General features: G+C 40.4%; 1 protein-coding gene across 1 annotated transcript in view; it reads right to left on the reverse strand.

The window, feature by feature from the left end:
- ATP13A2 (ATPase cation transporting 13A2) overlaps positions 1-10552 on the reverse strand; it is a 249877-nt gene extending 239325 nt beyond the window's left edge. The window contains exon 1 of the mRNA XM_068107317.2: positions 10029-10552. The gene's annotated coding sequence lies outside the window, so the exon portion shown is untranslated. The remainder of the gene's footprint in view (positions 1-10028) is intronic.
- Positions 10553-18956: the final 8404 nt, after the last annotated feature.

Genomic DNA, 18956 nt, shown 5'->3' on the forward strand with positions numbered 1-18956 from the left:
GTCTGAAACCAAATTGATGATCAGAGATCAAGCCATTGGAGAAGAGGAAAGATTTCATATCAGAAGCAATGATGGATTCCATGACTTTGCTGATAATTGGGAGAAGGCTGATTGGTCTGTAGTTGCTAGGATCTGTTTTTGCACCTTTTTTGTGCAAAGCGGTGATGTTGGCTGATTTCCAAGCAGATGGCAGTTGACCTTGAGCAAAAGAGAGGGTGAAGAGAACAGAGAGAGGGTGAGATAGAGCAGCAGAGCAGGATTTTAGGACCCGTGGGCTGATGCCGTCGGGTCCAGTTGCAGAATCAGAGTCGAGGGTTGACAGAAACTTTTCCACCTTGTCAGGAGGAAAGGACACGGAGTCCAGGAGCAGCAGGGTACGACTGGGTATGGTGGGTACAGAGAGGGATGGGTTTGGGACACAAGATTTAGAGGCAAACACAGAGTTGAGGCATTCAGCTTTTTCACGTGCGGAGTCAGCTGTGTAGCCGTTTGAGGTAAGGGAGGGGATGGAGGGGGAACAAACACCAGAAACGGATTTGACCAGACGCCACCAGGATTTGGAAGAGGGAGACAGATAAGAGAGTTCGGTCTTGAGAACGGAGAGATATTCTTTCCTGGCTCTCCTGAGGGTGGACACACACTTGTTTCGGGCTTTGTGAAAGGAAATGAGATTTCCTTCCGTTGGATTTGCTTTCCAGGAGACGAAGGCAAGTTGTTTCTGGGCAACAGCCTCACCACAAGATTCCGTGTACCATGGACGGGAGGAAGGGTATGACAACTGAAGACGAGATGGGATAAATCTGTGCATGAGAGAGAGCAATTTACTTTGGAAGAATTCCCAGGATGAGTTGATGTCAGAGGTGGTAGAGATGGGAGACCAGTCCAGATGATTGATGGCTGCTTGAAGACCGTGCCAGTTGGCCTGAGTGAAATGCCAGACTCGTCGACGCTGAGCAGGCTCCCTGAGGATGGTCAGAGAGATGTCCACTTTAACAAGGACATGATCAGATGATCCGATCGGAGCAGAAGAAGAGCAGCAGACATTTTCAGGGAAGTTAGTCATAACCAAGTCCAGAAGAGAAGATGTTCCGTTGACTGAGATCCGGGTCGGGAAATTGACAGATTGTGTCAGTCCCAGTGAGTCGCAGAAGTCCTTTGCTGAGGAGCCATGGCTGGTGAGAGAGGTACCCACACCCAGCCAACTGGCATGATGACAGTTGAAATCACCACATATGAGGAAGAGAGAGTTGGGATGAGTAGATAGAAGTTGGTCCATATCATCAGACAGCGAGATGTAGATGGAGTCATCACTGTTTGGTGGACGGTACAACACACATATGAACAAGAGGTGGGAGCGAAGGGGAAGCCGTAGCCAGAGGTATTCCTGGGGGTGAGGTGGAGAGAGTGCAGTGCAGGGCGAGTGAGGAAGAGAGTTTTTGATAAAGATAGCAACCCCGCCTCCAGGACGAGGCTCAGGTCTATCATACCGGAGGAGGGAGTAGCCCGGGAGAGATACTATGGAATCAGAGACATCATAAAGGAGGAAAGTTTCTGTTAAGCAGATCACGTCTGGTTTGACAGAAGCAACCTGTATGGAGAGATCAGTTAAGTTTGAACGAAGGCCCCGGATGTTTGAGGTCCATACCGTTAATGAAGAGGAAGGGGGAGCATCAGATACAGAACAGGGGGGAGGAGGGGTAGGGTAAGATGTGGAAGAGGTGGAAGAGGTAGGGAGAGCTGTTGAAGGTGTGTCAGAGATTTCAGAATAGCTCGGAGAAAGGGAAGGATGGGGCGGACAAAAGGTTTGATGGTGATTGGGTGAGCCACAATGAGGTGTTATTTGAGGAGGGGGAAGAGCGAGGCAGAAGGTTGGGGGAGATGGAGGTGAGAGTTTGAAGGGGGAAGAAGCGGGGAGGATGCTTTGAGGAGGGGGAGTGAGAGGGGGGAAATTGAGAAGCAATGAGGGTGGGGAGATTTGAAGGGGAGGGGTGAGGGGGGAGTTTGGGAGGGAAGGGACAAGGGGAGGGATTTGAAAGGGATGGGATATGGGGGAGATTTGGAGGGGAGGGGTGAGGCAGGAGTCTAGGAGGGGAGGGGCGAGGGGGCGTCTTGGCGGGGAGGGGTGAGGGGGTAGTTTAGGAGGGAGGGGGCAAGGGGGGAGATTTGAAAGGGATGGGTGATGGGGAAGATTTGGAGGGGAGGGGTGATGGGGAAGATTTGGAGGGGAGGGGTTATGGGGAAGATTTGGAGGGGAGGGGTGAGATTGGATTTTTGAAAGTGTACGATTTATGGGAAACGAACATTTATTGCAAAATGTGTTTCTTGTGACCTTCGAGTTAAAAATACGTTTAAGGACGCTGGATGGAGGATGGAGTGCAGGAGAGTTTAGGGAATGTAGAAAAAAGGCACTATAGGAGATGGATTTTTTTTTTGGGATGAATTGATTTGGTGAGCAAGTCGAAAGCAGCCTTTTAAAGAAGAAGAAGAAAAAGGTGTTATAAAATATGACGGAATACATAACTTGAGGGGAAAGTGTAAACATTGAAGGTTAATGAGTGAAAACTATCTGGGGAAATGGAAATGGGGGAGAAACACGTGGTCGAAGAACGAACGCACGAATAAGAATGAATAAACGAATGAGAACAGAGAAAGAAATGTTTTTTTTTTTTTTGTTTGTTTTTTTTTTAGTTGAGATTTACACAAGGAAGTAGGCTATGGGTGAAAAGTCTGGGAATACAGAGAACGAAAGTTATTGGATCACAAACGACGGACCACTGAGAGAAAAACAAAGCCTCAAGGTTGTACAGTGCACACTGTACAAGGCCTTGCTCGCGACACGGCAAACAGACGATCAATTTATGAAAGATAAACACCGAGAAACAACCAAAGTTGCACACAATAACTTCACACACCGAAATATAAATACAGTTTCGACAAAATACAATTGTGAACAGACTTAACTTCGAAAAACGTGGAGACTGTGTGGAGCTTCGAAAATCCCTGCCGCCGTCTCCAAGATCTCGCGAGATCTCAATCACACCATATTATAAACGGTGTTTATAATATGGTGTGATTCCATGGTGTTTATAATATGGTGTGATTCCACGGTGTTTATAATATGGTGTGATTCCACGGTGTTTATAATATGGTGTGATTCCACGGTGTTTATAATATGGTGTGATTCCACTGTGTTTATAATATGGTGTGATTCCATGGTGTTTATAATATGGTGCGATTCCACGGTGTTTATAATATGGTGTGATTCCACTGTGTTTATAACATGGTGTGATTCCATGGTGTCTATAATATGGTGTGATTCCATGGTGTTTATAATATGGTGTGGTTCCATGGTGTTTATAATATTGTGTGGTTCCATGGTGTTTATAATATGGTGTGATTCCATGGTGTTTATAATATGGTGTGATTCCACTGTGTTTATAATATGGTGTGGTTTTATGGTGTTTATAATATGGTGTGATTCCACTGTGTTTATAATATGGTGTGGTTCCATGGTGTTTATAATATGGTGTGATTCCATGGTGTTTATAAGGTGGTGTGATTCCACGGTGTTTATAATATGGTGCGATTCCACGGTGTTTATAACATGGTGTGATTCCATGGTGTTTATAACATGGTGTGATTCCACGGTGTTTATAATATGGTGCGATTCCACGGTGTTTATAACATGGTGTGATTCCATGGTGTTTATAACATGGTGTGATTCCACGGTGTTTATAATGTGGTGTGATTCGATGGTGTTTATAATATGGTGTGGTTCCATGGTGTTTATAATATGGTGCGATTCCACGGTGTTTATAATATGGTGTGATTCCATGGTGTTTATAATATGGTGTGATTCCATGGTGTTTATAATATGGTGTGATTCCACGGTGTTTATAATATGGTGTGATTCCACGGTGTTTATAATATGGTGTGATTCCACGGTGTTTATAATATGGTGTGATTCCACGGTGTTTATAATGTGGTGTGATTCCACGGTGTTTATAATGTGGTGTGATTCCACTGTGTTTATAATGTGGTGTGATTCCACGGTGTTTATAATATGGTGTGATTCCATGGTGTTTATAATATGGTGTGATTCGATGGTGTTTATAATATGGTGTGATTCCACGGTGTTTATAATATGGTGTGATTCCACGGTGTTTATAATATGGTGTGATTCCACGGTGTTTATAATGTGGTGTGATTCCACGGTGTTTATAATGTGGTGTGATTCCACTGTGTTTATAATGTGGTGTGATTCCACGGTGTTTATAATATGGTGCGATTCCACGGTGTTTATAATATGGTGTGATTCCATGGTGTTTATAATATGGTGTGATTCGATGGTGTTTATAATATGGTGCGATTCCACGGTGTTTATAATATGGTGCGATTCCACGGTTTTATAATATGGTGTGATTCCATGGTGTTTATAATATGGTGCGATTCCACGGTGTTTATAATATGGTGTGATTCCATGGTGTTTATAATATGGTGCGATTCCACGGTGTTTATAATATGGTGCGATTCCACGGTGTTTATAATATGGTGCGATTCCACGGTGTTTATAATATGGTGTGGTTCCATGGTGTTTATAATATGGTGCGATTCCACGGTGTTTATAATATGGTGCGATTCCACGGTGTTTATAATATGGTGCGATTCCACGGTTTTATAATATGGTGTGATTCCATGGTGTTTATAATATGGTGTGATTCCACGGTGTTTATAATATGGTGTGATTCCACGGTGTTTATAATATGGTGTGATTCCACGGTGTTTATAATATGGTGTGATTCCACTGTGTTTATAATATGGTGTGATTCCATGGTGTTTATAATGTGGTGTGATTCCACTGTGTTTATAATATGATGTGATTCCACTGTGTTTATAATATGGTGTGATTCCATGGTGTTTATAATATGGTGTGATTCCACTGTGTTTATAATATGGTGCGATTCCACGGTGTTTATAATATGGTGCGATTCCACGGTGTTTATAATATGGTGTGATTCCATGGTGTTTATAATATGGTGTGATTCCACGGTGTTTATAATATGGTGTGATTCCACGGTGTTTATAATATGGTGTGATTCCATGGTGTTTATAATATGGTGTGATTCCACGGTGTTTATTATATGGTGTGATTTCATGGTGTTTATTATATGGTGTGGTTCCACAGTGTTTATAATGTGGTGCGATTCCACGGTGTTTATGATATGGTGTGATTCCACGGTGTTTATAATATGGTGCGATTCCACGGTGTTTATAATATGGTGCGATTCCACGGTGTTTATAATATGGTGTGATTCCACGGTGTTTATAATATGGTGCGATTCCACGGTGTTTATAATATGGTGCGATTCCACGGTGTTTATAATATGGTGCGATTCCACGGTGTTTATAATATGGTGTGATTCCACGGTGTTTATAATATGGTGTGATTTCATGGTGTTTATAATATGGTGCGATTCCACGGTGTTTATAATATGGTGCGATTCCACGGTGTTTATAATATGGTGTGATTTCATGGTGTTTATAATATGGTGCGATTCCACGGTGTTTATAATATGGTGCGATTCCACGGTGTTTATTATATGGTGTGATTTCATGGTGTTTATAACATGGTGCGATTCCACGGTGTTTATAATATGGTGTGATTCCACGGTGTTTATTATATGGTGTGATTTCATGGTGTTTATAACATGGTGCGATTCCACGGTGTTTATAATATGGTGTGATTCCACGGTGTTTATTATATGGTGTGATTTCATGGTGTTTATAATATGGTGTGATTCCACGGTGTTTATAATATGGTGCGATTCCACGGTGTTTATTATATGGTGTGATTTCATGGTGTTTATAACATGGTGCGATTCCACGGTGTTTATAATATGGTGCGATTCCACGGTGTTTATTATATGGTGTGATTTCATGGTGTTTATAACATGGTGCGATTCCATGGTGTTTATAATATGGTGTGATTCCACGGTGTTTATTATATGGTGTGATTTCATGGTGTTTATAATATGGTGCGATTCCACGGTGTTTATAATATGGTGTGATTCCACGGTGTTTATAATATGGTGCGATTCCACGGTGTTTATAATATGGTGCGATTCCACGGTGTTTATAATATGGTGCGATTCCACGGTGTTTATAATATGGTGTGATTCCACGGTGTTTATAATATGGTGCGATTCCACGGTGTTTATTATATGGTGTGATTTCATGGTGTTTATTATATGGTGTGATTTCATGGTGTTTATAATATGGTGCGATTCCACGGTGTTTATAATATGGTGTGATTCCACGGTGTTTATAATATGGTGCGATTCCACGGTGTTTATAATATGGTGCGATTCCACGGTGTTTATAATATGGTGTGATTCCACGGTGTTTATAATATGGTGCGATTCCACGGTGTTTATTATATGGTGTGATTTCATGGTGTTTATAATATGGTGCGATTCCACGGTGTTTATAATATGGTGCGATTCCACGGTGTTTATAATATGGTGCGATTCCACGGTGTTTATAATATGGTGTGATTCCCTGGTGTTTATAATATGGTGTGATTCCATGGTGTTTATAATATGGTGTGATTCCACGGTGTTTATAATATGGTGTGATTCCACGGTGTTTATAATATGGTGTGATTCCACGGTGTTTATAATATGGTGTGATTCCACTGTGTTTATAATATGGTGTGGTTCCACAGTGTTTATAATATGGTGCGATTCCACGGTGTTTATTATATGGTGTGATTCCACGGTGTTTATAATATGGTGCGATTCCACGGTGTTTATGATATGGTGCGATTCCACGGTCTTTATAATATGGTGTGGTTCCATGGTGTTTATAATATGGTGTGGTTCCATGGTGTTTATAATATGGTGTGATTCCATGGTGTTTATAATATGGTGCGATTCCACGGTGTTTATTATATGGTGTGATTACACGGTGTTTATAATATGGTGTGTATGTGGTGTGATTCCACAGTGTTTATAATATGGGGCGATTCCACGGTGTTTATAATATGGTGTGGTTCCACGGTGTATATGTGGTGTGGTTCCACGATGTATATGTGGTGTGGTACCATCGTGCATACATGGTGTGTTTCCACGGTGTATACGTGGTGTGGTTCCACGGTGTGTATGTGGTGTGGTTTCATGGTGTGTATGTGGGTGGTTCCACAGTGTATATGTGGTGTGGTTCCACGGTGTGTGTGTGTGTGGCGTAGTTCCATGGTGTGTATGTGGCGTGGTTCCACGGTGTGTGTGTGGCGTGGCTCCATGGTGTGTATGTGGCGTGGTTCCACGGTGTGTATGTGGCGTTGTTCCACGGTGTGTGTGTAGCGTAGTTCCATGGTGTATATGTGGCGTGGTTCCATGATGTGTATGTGGCGTGGTTCCATGGTGTGTATCAGTATGTGGTGTGGTTCTACAGTGTGTATGTGGTGTGTTTCCATCGTGTGTATGTGGTGTGGTTCCACGGTGTGGTTCAATTGTGTGTATGTGGTGTGGTTCCATGGTGTGCATGTGGTGTGGTTCCACAGTGTGTGTGTGGCCTGGTTCCTCAGTGTGTATGTGGTGTGGTTCCACGGTGTGTATGTGGTGTGCTTCCACAGTGTGTATGTGGTGTGCTTCCACAGTGTGTATGTGGCGTGGTTCCATCGTGTGTATGTGGCGTGGTTCCACGGTGTGTATGTGGTGTGGTTCCACAGTGTGTATGTGGTCTGTGGCGTGTATGTGGTGTGGTTCCAAGGTGTGTAAGTGGCCAAACAACATATTCTTTCTGAAATTGTGAAGCACCAGATTGTTCATAAACACCATAATGGTGGGATCAACCTGCCAGGTGTATTTCCATTTCTCATGAGTGATGACGTCACTTACCTGCACCTCCATCTTAGTGGGGCGGATATGTGTAAAAAGCCACCAGGATTGTGGGTTTGGTGGTAAAAGCACCAAAATTGGCATATATGTTGCCAAGATGGTACTAATTAACTTGAGATAGGGTACCATGCTGGATTTTTTTCCGAGAAGCCCGTAAAGTGCGAAAATTCAAAATGGCCGCCGCCGGAATTGAAAATATCTATTAATTGCTGTATCTTTGTGAATAGTTAACATATAAACTGAAATAAAGTATCCTTTTGTATGTTTTCAGACATGCAGAATCCAATGGAACCATCATTTGGTTGAAAAAAATGCATATATATCAACATAGTGGTCAACTCTATGCTAAAATTCAAAATAGCCGCCATTCGAATTGTTGATATCTACCACCCAAATCATATAATACCAAGTAATTTTGTCATAAAACATAGATCAAGTTTATTAATTAATATATTTCAGGCATAATGGCACCGTCAATTAAAACAATACAAATGCATAGTGAACCCCTTCCAATACCATCCCCTTCATCAAGCCTACGTATGTCAATCGGTAATGGTTGGTTGCCCACTTCAAGAAATTTGCTCAAGTTTTCACCCAGGGTATCATATCCAACACCAACGTCTGTGCGTTTTGATTTCGCTGGACATTGCAGTGGTTTATCCGAGTGTTCTTGGCATAAGGCACACATACTCCAGTCTATCGGTTGACATGTGTCTACAGTTGATCTCAGTGTCTCGCCGTGAACAAGTTTGCATTTTTTCCGTGTCGACATAATTCCCGTTCACTCACCTACGAAGAGAAGAAACACAAATTATTCCAACAACAACAACAACAACAACAACAACATGCATTTTAAGGCCATTTTCCCTGCTAGAGCAGGGGTTAGCCTTGCGGTCCCCATGACGATCTTCTCCATTTTGCCCTATTTTCTGCATCTCTCCTTGTTAATCCCCTTGCCCGCATTTCTTCTTCCATCTTTAGCCAAGTCTTTCTCGGTCTTCCCCGTCCTCCACTTCCTTCTACATTCATTTCCTTCACTCTTCTCAACCAGTCACTTTCATCCTTCCTCAACACATGACCAAACCATCTCAACCTGTTCCTCTTCACAGCATCAATCACAGGCTCTATTCCCATCATCTTTCGCAATTCATCATTTGTCTTCCTCTCTCTCTCAACGATACTCCGCACATCCATCGAACCATTCGCATTTTCACCCTTTCCAGCCTTCGTTGCTGCTCTACGTTCATTACCCATGTCTCGCTCCCATAAATCATAACACTTCTCACACATGCAGCATACACCTTTCCCTTCAGCTTCAGCGACACTCTCCTCCTCATCAGCACGCCACTCAGTTCCCGAAACTTCTTCCATGCACATCTCACTCGAGCAACCGTTGCCGAGTCTGATCCACCTTCTCCATTCAGATCCATGGTGAGATGGTGAATCCATGGTGAGACCCCAAATTATTCCAACAAGAAACAATAATTCCTTTTTCTTTCCCTTAATTATTGCATGATCCTGCAGTTCGTCACAATGGATAGTATGAATATGATGATCCAACGAGGTGATGATATACATTCCTCCTGTAGGAGAGTGAGAAAGATTCATGCGAGTGCGAAAGTACTCGTCCCATGATATATATGCATTTTTTCAACCAAATGATGGTTCCATTGGATTCAGCATGTCTGAAAACATACAAAAGGATACTTTATTTAAGTTTATATGTTAACTATTCACAAAGATACGGCAATTAATAGACATTTTCAATTGCGGCGGCGGCCATTTTGAATTTTCGCACTTTATGGGTTTCTCGGAAAAAAAATCCACCTTGGTACCATATCTCAAGTTAATTAGTACCATCTTGGCATCATATATGCCAATTTTGGTGCTTTTACCACCAAACCCACAATCATTTCACATATCTGCCCCACTATCTCCCTCCCTGGGATTAAAGATCCCATTTAACCGCAAACACACCACCTCGGGTTTCTTTTTAATGTCACAAGAGACACAGTGACGTCATCAAGGTAAGAAACTCAAATGGAGTTCAAGAAAAAGTACATTTCACCACGAAACGTTTGTTTTACTTTTCAATGAACGAAATTGAATGAATTTCACCACGAAACTCACCTGTGGTCAAATTGGTGGTTTTGAGGTTAAATTCTCACCGGTTTCCTCCAGTGTCGTTTGTTTCGTGTACATCCGTTGATGACGTCATGAAAGTGCACACCTTGTAGGTTGAACATCATCATCATGGATGTACCTGCCTGGAGAATAAATTAATAATAAATGTCTCGATGATAAGATTCACCTGGTGTATCGATCCCAATGATACACTATTGGAGTACTATAAAAATCCCACATTATCAAAATGGAACTCATTCATCGATCGTTTCATTATCGTCAAGCGATCGAGGCTCATGGAGGAGGTGAGAGTGATTACAGGTGTCAAGTGATCGAGGCTCATGGAGGAGGTGAGAGTGATGACAGGTGTCAAGTGATCGAGGCTCATGGAGGAGATGAGAGTGATGACAGGTGTCAAGCGATCAAGGCTTATGGAGAAGGTGAGAGTGATGACAGGTGTCAAGCGATCAAGGCTCATGGAGGAGGTGAGAGTGATGACAGGTGTCAAGCGATCGAGGCTTATGGAGGAGGTGAGAGTGATGGCATGTGTCAAGTGATCGAGGCTTATGGAGGAGGTGAGAGTGACGAAAGGTGTCAAGCGATCAAGGCTTATGGAGGAGGTGAGAGTGATGGCATGTGTCAAGTGATCGAGGCTTATGGAGGAGGTGAGAGTGACGACAGGTGTCAAGCGATCAAGGCTTATGGAGGAGGTGAGAGTGATGGCATGTGTCAAGTGATCGAGGCTTATGGAGGAGGTGAGAGTGATGACAAGTGTCAAGCGATCGAGGCTCATGGAGGAGGTGAAAGTGATGGCAGGTGTCAAGCGATCGAGGCTCATGGAGGAGGTGAGAGTGATGACAGGTGAGTATATGATAAATGTTGTTCCTGGGACAGCCCCAAATCTCCATTCACTTACATGTAAATTTTCCTCTCAACATCACTTTTCTTCATTTCCCCTTAACACCTCTATTCCTTCCCCCCTTGGTCTTATGGGCCTTTTACTCTTACTATCAATGATCATTGTTGTTTAGTAGACCACTCAAACATCGATCCTACAAATATTTGTTTATGTGTGGGAAATAATTTAATTCTCTTACCACTACCATCACCATCTAATACATTAACAAAAAAGATGTTTGAGTTTGCTTCTTTATTAAGATATTGTAACTGAGTTAAGATAAAATGATAAACCTCCCTCAATGTTCTTGTTTGAGCGCCTCCAGTGCCACACACTTTTTGGTCGGCTCTGCCCACTTTTTGTTAAGCCCCGCCCACTTTTTGTTAAGCCACGCCCACTTTTTACTAAACCCCGCCCACTTTATAAACTCTGTCATTGTATCATTTTCAGTTAAGACATTACATCATTTTCAGGGAATTTTCATCACATCATTTCCAGTTAAGACATGCCCAGGGAATTTCCACAGGAAATAACACACCCAGTCCTTATAAAAGGCACCGACCACACAGGCTTTTTCAAACACGCTTTCTGCTTCACTTGAGAATTGACTACTATGCCGAAATGAAATGGGATAACATTGCTATTCCTTGGAGTCCTACTACCGGTGTAGAACTCAACCTTCAGATTGATGAACTGGACTCAAACCTCTTTATCAATGGAGGTAAGTTTGTTTATTTATTTTATTTTATTTTATTTTTATTTTTTTTAGATGAGACTCGTGTAAGAGTTAACAAAGTTTATTTTAATATTCATAGAGCTTGATTTATACAAATTAAAATATTGTATTAAATTAATACATTGTTATTTTCTTTCACAGGAAATTGTATCTGAGATACGAAATGAAAATTCTGCTTTTAACACAACTTGGGATGAAGTTATTTTTTTGTTTGAAAACATTTTGAACAACCAAGACCCACAGAACGAGTTCTACCTTGATGACCCAGCCAAAGAGTTATACCTTGGAGATCCACAAAATCCTGAAAAAGAGTTCTACCATGATGATACTTATTGTGAGTTATCAAAACAAAACCCACTGAACAAGTTCTACCTTGATGAGCCAGAATACAAGTCATACATTGGAGACCCACAAATTTCTGAAAATTGGGAAAGGGGAGTTCTCCCTGATCGTCCGCAGTTATACTATGTGAGACACATCACAGAAACCCTAAAAAATTGGGAAATGGGAATTCTCCCTGATGGTCTGCAGTTATACTATGTGAGACACATCACAGAAACCCTAAAAAATTGGGCAAGGAGAGTTCTCCCTGATGGTCCGCAGTTATACTATGTGAGACACATCATAGAAACCCTAAAAAATTGGGAAAGGGATGTTTTCCCTGATGGTCCGCAGTTATACTATGTGAGACTTATCACGGAAACCCCCAATATTTCTGAAAATTGTGGTTCTACCTTGGAGACTTGGAAAGATGGTTATATTTTTGGAGACTCGGAATGGGGGTTTTGTTTTGATGACTCGGAATGTGATACCTATCTTGGAGGCTCAACAGGAATGTGGTTATACCTTGGGAACTTGGAAAGTTGGTTTTATTTTGGAGACTCTACCTGTGGGGTCCATCTTGGAGACTCTTTGGATTCTAAAGCAATGAACAATGTTCTTTGTTTAATGACGCTTGATTTAAGCAATATCAAGAAAGTTTGAGGAAGAAAATGCTGGAAAATTCTTTCTTCCCATTTCTACTTCTTCAAACTTGAAAGCCTTGAAAGACAGAATTGGTAGAGGAGGAAAAAAAAAAAACGTATTTAAAAAAAGAAGAAAAAAAAGATTATGTTAGGGTTAGGGTGGAATTTTGAATGTGAGGGTTAGGGATGGGGTTGGGTTAGGGATGGGGTTGGGTTAGGGTGGGATTTTGAATGTGAGGGTTAGGGTTGGGGTTGGGTTAGGGATGGGGTTGGGTTAGGGTTGGGATTTTGAATGTGAGGGTTAGGGATGGGTTGGGTTAGGGATGGGGTTGGGATGGGGTTGGGATGGGTTGGGTTAGGGATGGGGTTGGGTTAGGGATGGGGTTGGGTTGGGTTAGGGATGGGGTTGAGTTAGGGATGGGGTTGGGTTAGGGATGGGGTTGGGTTAGGGATGGGGTTGGGTTAGGGATGGGGTTGGTTTAGGGATGGGGTTGGGTTAGGGATGGGGTTGGGTTAGGGATGGGTTGGGTTAGGGAAGGGGTTGGGTTAGGGATGGGTTTGGGTTAGGGATGGGGTTGGGTTAGGGATGGGGTTGGGTTAGGGATGGGGTTGGGTTAGGGTTTGTATATTATTATGACTCACTCACACATACACACACACAAAAGTTAAGCCCCAACTGAAAAGTTGAGGGATTCTGTGTTTGGGGTTCACAGATCTCAAGAACGTATCCCCATTGTACACACAAAAGTTAAGCCCCAACTGAAAAGTTGAGGGATTCTGTGTTTGGGGTTCACAGATCTCAAGAACGTATCCCCATTGTACACACACACAAAAGTTAAGTCCCAACTGAAAAGTTGAGGGATTCTGTGTTTGGGGTTCACAGATCTCAAGAACGTATCCCCATTGTACACACACACAAAAGTTAAGCCCCAACTGAAAAGTTGAGGGATTCTGTGTTTGGGGTTCACAGATCTCAAGAACGTATCCCCATTACATTTTATTTATTTATTTATTATTTTCAAGGGTATTATATGCTTACTTGTGTTTTTTGTAATTCTTGTGAGTAAAATGAACCCAAGATTTCTTCCCCATTCATATCATATAATTTGTAAGTCCAAGGGACTGTATCCATTACATCAACAATTTTAAATAATTCATTAGTCCATCTCTTTGTATAACCTGGTGTTGGGCTAGCGGCTAGGGTGCCAGCTTAGGATCCTAGGATCCTGGGTCCGAATCCCGGTCGATCGCTGAATTAACGCCAGGGGGGTTGACTCAGCCTGTCATCCTTCCGAGGTCGGCTAATTGAGTACCAGTTCACTGGTAATTCCCTGCTTGTCGTAAAAGGCGACAAAAAGGGTTGGCGGCAGGAAGGGCATCCGGCCGTAAAACATTGCTTCAAAAAGGGGACAGAAAAACAACAACAACCACGGTCCCCAAAAAAGGCCAACCCCCGCTTTGCAGGGAAAAATGGCCTCTAAATGTGTTTTTTGTTTTTTTATATCTCTTTGTATAACCTTTCTCAAAATGGCTTTTCCATCTGTATATTCTTACAATATCACCAACTTTGAACTTGGGCTTTCTCAAATTAATCTCCTTTTCATATTCTAATTTTGTAAATGATTCTGACGGTTTTCATTTTGTTGATGAATGAACGGTATTATTGTAATTATCTACAATATCTTGAATTAAATATACCCATTGTTGAGAACCGAGTTGTGTGAATTTTTTATATAATTTCTCTTTCAAAGTACGATTAAAACGCTCAATAACAACTGCTTTTCCTTCATTAAAGGTGCTGTATAATTTAATACCCTCCCCCTTAAGAAATTTCATAAATATTTTGTTATAGAACTCTGTTCCCTCATCAGTCCATACCTTCTTTGGTTTCCTTTTATCCCTATCAAATATTAGCTTAAAGGCTAACATTAAAGTATTACCTCTCTTGTTTTTCAAAGGAACAACCCAGGCAAATCTACTCCTCAAATCAATAACGGTTAAAGCATACCTGTATCCCTTATCATTATTTAGTTCGATTAAATCAGCGGACCATATGTGGTCGGTGTATTTAGAATAAACTTTCCTTCTTTTAAACTTTGTGATTATAGGTTTATGTAATTCATTAGCCAAAAGCTCCTCAGTCTTGATAACATCATTGGAGTTTAATAGTTTTTTGGGGAATAACCAAGACCAAGTTTCAATTTAGCACTTATCATTCTTTTTACAATAAACCTATCAACTTTCTCTCTCAATGTAGGATTTTGTATCAAGGACAAATTATACATTTCTCTGTCTGCTTCATGTTTTTCATCCAATGTAGTGGTATTCCCATAAGCAATATCATGCTTCATGCACACTTCATCAACCCTATTTATAGGCTTGGACCAAGGTTTAGGATTGTCAGCCTCATATAATCTTTTATCCAGGTTTGTTCCAGGACCACAGAAAGAATATCCAGGTAGATGTAATTCCCCAGGAATTCCAGTTGTTGTAAATTTACTTCCTGACAGAAACTTTTGTATGTCTCCTCCACTTTTAGGAGAGATGAATTGGCACTTTTTAGAGCCACACACTTGACATATTCCTTTTTGATAAACTCTATTTTTAGCTTTAACATAAGAGATATTTTTAGATTTGGTTTTCTTTTTACATTTGAGACAATAACTCATATTTATTTATCAGAAAAATTCCGACAGAGTATCAAAACCTTTTTGGTTTTCAACATATACATTTCTATCTTAATTTTTAAAACATAAAGAATCCTTAGGAATGCCTTCACTCTCTCCTCCATTTATTTACAAATAAAAACTAACTAAAGTCAATAACACCAACATCATCAACTATATGACCTTTGTCTTCTTCATGTAAATCTCCTCGCTGAACTCATCTCAACCATTTTTAAAATCATTATCTTAGTAAGAGTCGTTAATTCTTTATTTTCCTCTTCGGTGCGTTGAGATTGATTTATTTGCTGTAATACACTCAATCTTTTACGAATCTTACTGATTTCCATCTTTTTATATTTTTCCTCCCTCTCTCTTTGCTCCCTTTCCTCCCTCTCCTCCTTCTCCTTTTTCTCCCTCTCCTCCTTTTTCTCTTTTTCCTCCTTCTCCCTTTTCTCTCTTTCCTTCTTCTCCCTTTTCTCCCTCTCCTCCTTCTCCTTTTTCTCCCTCTCCTCCTTCTCCTTTTTCTCCCTTTCCTCCTTCTCCTTTTTCTCCCTTTCCTCCTTCTCCTTTTTCTCCCTTTCCTCCTCTTCTTCAACTCCTTCCTCATCCCTTGCTACCCTTGAGTTTGAGCCCCAAAGAATATTATACATATACTCATCTGGATTTTGAGATATTCTTGTATCTATATTTATTTTTCTCATAATAGGATACCAATAAGATTTGTTGATGATTTCTAAAAGAGTTTTATATTTCATAACTTTGAGAAGTTCATTTTTATTTAATATTTTAAACAAGTCTCTATTTGTGGGTTTAGCAATATCAGTATAAGGCCAGTTTTTGATGACAAAATTCCCATGTATATGCTCCAAATCATAAGGTATGTAATACCGAGCACCCTTTTCTTGTAGGTATCCTTGAATACAAAAATTATAATTCTCTTGTAGTCTTCTTCCTGCCATTTATGTATCAGAAATATATGTGAGATTAATATTATGACAGGTAATACCACCCCATCTTCCCACTACCAAATCGGTTTGTATTCCTCGGCTTTCTATCCTTATCTCATTACCTTCCTTCTTTGTCATGCTAACCATCGCTATACTATCATATATTTTTCTTTTCTTAAAATCATGTATTTGTTGTTTACTAATTGTACTTCCACATAAATCCTTATCCTCGCCAAGCGGATAATATTCTTCTTTACGAGACTGATTCAAATCATGTAGGTCTTCTAAGTTTATTGAAAAATACCAATTATACCCTAAATCAGGCATATCATACCCCCATTTATTAATTTGCATATTAACTATATGTCCTTCTTTATAAAATTCAATTGTAAGCAGGTAGTTAAATTCAATGAGGAAAGGTGTATTAGTCAGGTTCACTATGTTTTTTCGTTCAAAATTTTGGTAGCTTAGCAAAACTATACATTTTTGGAATATTCAGAGCATGAGGAATCCAAAAATTAATGTTTACATTTGCGTAGACACCTTTGCGAAAATGACACTCAGGACAGTGATGAAGATCTGTAAAAGCATATTCCTGAACGGTATAGACCTCGTAGATCCTGTGTATAGGACTTATAGTTCAATCTGATACTACCTATAACTTCCTAGAACAACCTATAACTTCAAAGGACTTGCAATATCATGTATTATGTTATATCAGTTATATCACAAATATAAAGACAATGGTTTTCAATTACCTTTGTTTGTTGCTTTTCTATAATCCTGAGCACTATTTTGAGGCCTTTATTGGATTCCTTGACCCAGAAAACATAGGATTAGCATATTTAATTAAGTCTCTAGGTTGACTAGAAGCCGAGATCGCGCAAAATATGTATTTTATGGCGGCCATTTTCAAAATCCAAAATGGCGGCCATGCAGGTGTCTGTGCAAATGCCAACATTGATTTTCAGATTCTCCATGCTCTGAAGATTCCAAAAATGTACAGGTTTGCTAATCCCAAAATTTTGAAAGAAATTATATTTGTTAACATAGTGAACCTGAGTAGTGTATATATGTTGCTTCTGGGACACTCTCATTTTTCCCATTGACTTACATGTTAATTTTTCCCCTCCCTCATTGCCCCTAAACACCTCTATTTCTCTCACCCTGTTCTTTACGAACCTTCTAACCTTTTGACATGTTATCCTTATTCATTAGACCACTTAAACAATGGTCCTTCTGTGTGAACCTGTGATCCTTCTGACCTTATGGACCTTTTAACCTTTTACTCTTAATATCATCTGGTGAATCATCTTTGGCCCACTCAAACAACGACCCTACAAATATTTGTTTATGCGTGGGAAATAATTTAATTCTCTTGCCATTCTCTTCACCATCTAATATATTAACAAAAAATATGTTTGAGTTTGGTTCTTTATTAAGATATTTTAACTGAGCTAAGATAAAATGGTAAACCTCCCTCAATGTTCTTGTTTGAGCGCATCCAGTGCCACACACTTTTTGGTAGGCTCTGTCCACCTTTTGTTAAGCTCCGTCCACTTTTTGGTAAGCCCGCCCCCTTTTGTTAAGCCCCGCCCACTTTTGCGAAGCCCCGCCCACTTTTTGTGAAGCGTCGCCCACTTTTTGCTAAGCCCCGCCCACTTTATAAACTCTTTAGCATTGTATCATTTCCAGGTAATACATTACATCATTTTCAGGGAATTCCCATCACATCATTTCCAGTTAAGACACGCCCAGGGAATTTCCACAGGAAATGACACACCCAGTCCTTATAAAAGGCACCGACCACACAGGCTTTTTCAAACATGCTTTCTGCTTCACTTGAGAATGGACTACTATGCCGAAATGGAATGGGATAACTTTGCTATTCCTTGGAGTCCTACTACCTGTGTAGAACTCAACCTTCAGATTGATGAACTGGACTCGAACCTCTTATCAATGGAGGTAAGTTTGTTAATTTATTTATTTATTTAATTAATTATTAATTTAATTATTAATTTTAAATTTTTTTTTTTTTAGATGAGACTCGTGTAAGAGTTAACAAAGTTTATTTTAATATTCATAGAGCTTGATTTATACAAATAAAAATATTGTATTAAATTAGTACATTGTTATTTTCTTTCACAGGAAATTGTATCTGAGATACGAAATGAAAATTCTGCTTTTAACACAACTTGGGATGAAGTTATTTTTTTGTTTGAAGACATTTTGAACAACCAAGACCCCCAGAACGAGTTCTACCTTGATGACCCAGCCAAAGAGTTATACCTTGGAGATCCACAAAATCCTGAAAAAGAGTTTTACCATGATGATACTTGTTGTGAGTTATCAAAACAAAACCCACTGAACAAGTTCTACCTTGATGAGCCAGAACACAAGTCATACATTGGAGACCCACAAATTTCTGAAAATTGGGAAAGGGGAGTTCTCCCTGATGGTCCGCAGTTATACTATGTGAGACACATCATAGAAACCCTAAAAAATTGGGCAAGGAGAGTTCTCCCTGATGGTCCGCAGTTATACTATGTGAGACACATCATAGAAACCCTAAAAAATTGTGAAATGGGAATTCTCCCTGATGGTCCGCAGTTATACTATGTGAGACACATCATAGAAACCCTAAAAAATTGGGAAAGGGAAGTTTTCCCTGATGGTCCGCAGTTATACTATGTGAGACTTATCACGGAAACCCCCAATATTT

This window comes from Myxine glutinosa, chromosome 2 (genome assembly GCF_964187855.1).
Source record: "Myxine glutinosa chromosome 2, kmMyxGlut1.1, whole genome shotgun sequence".
In the NCBI taxonomy this organism is placed as follows: Eukaryota; Metazoa; Chordata; class Myxini; order Myxiniformes; family Myxinidae; genus Myxine; species Myxine glutinosa.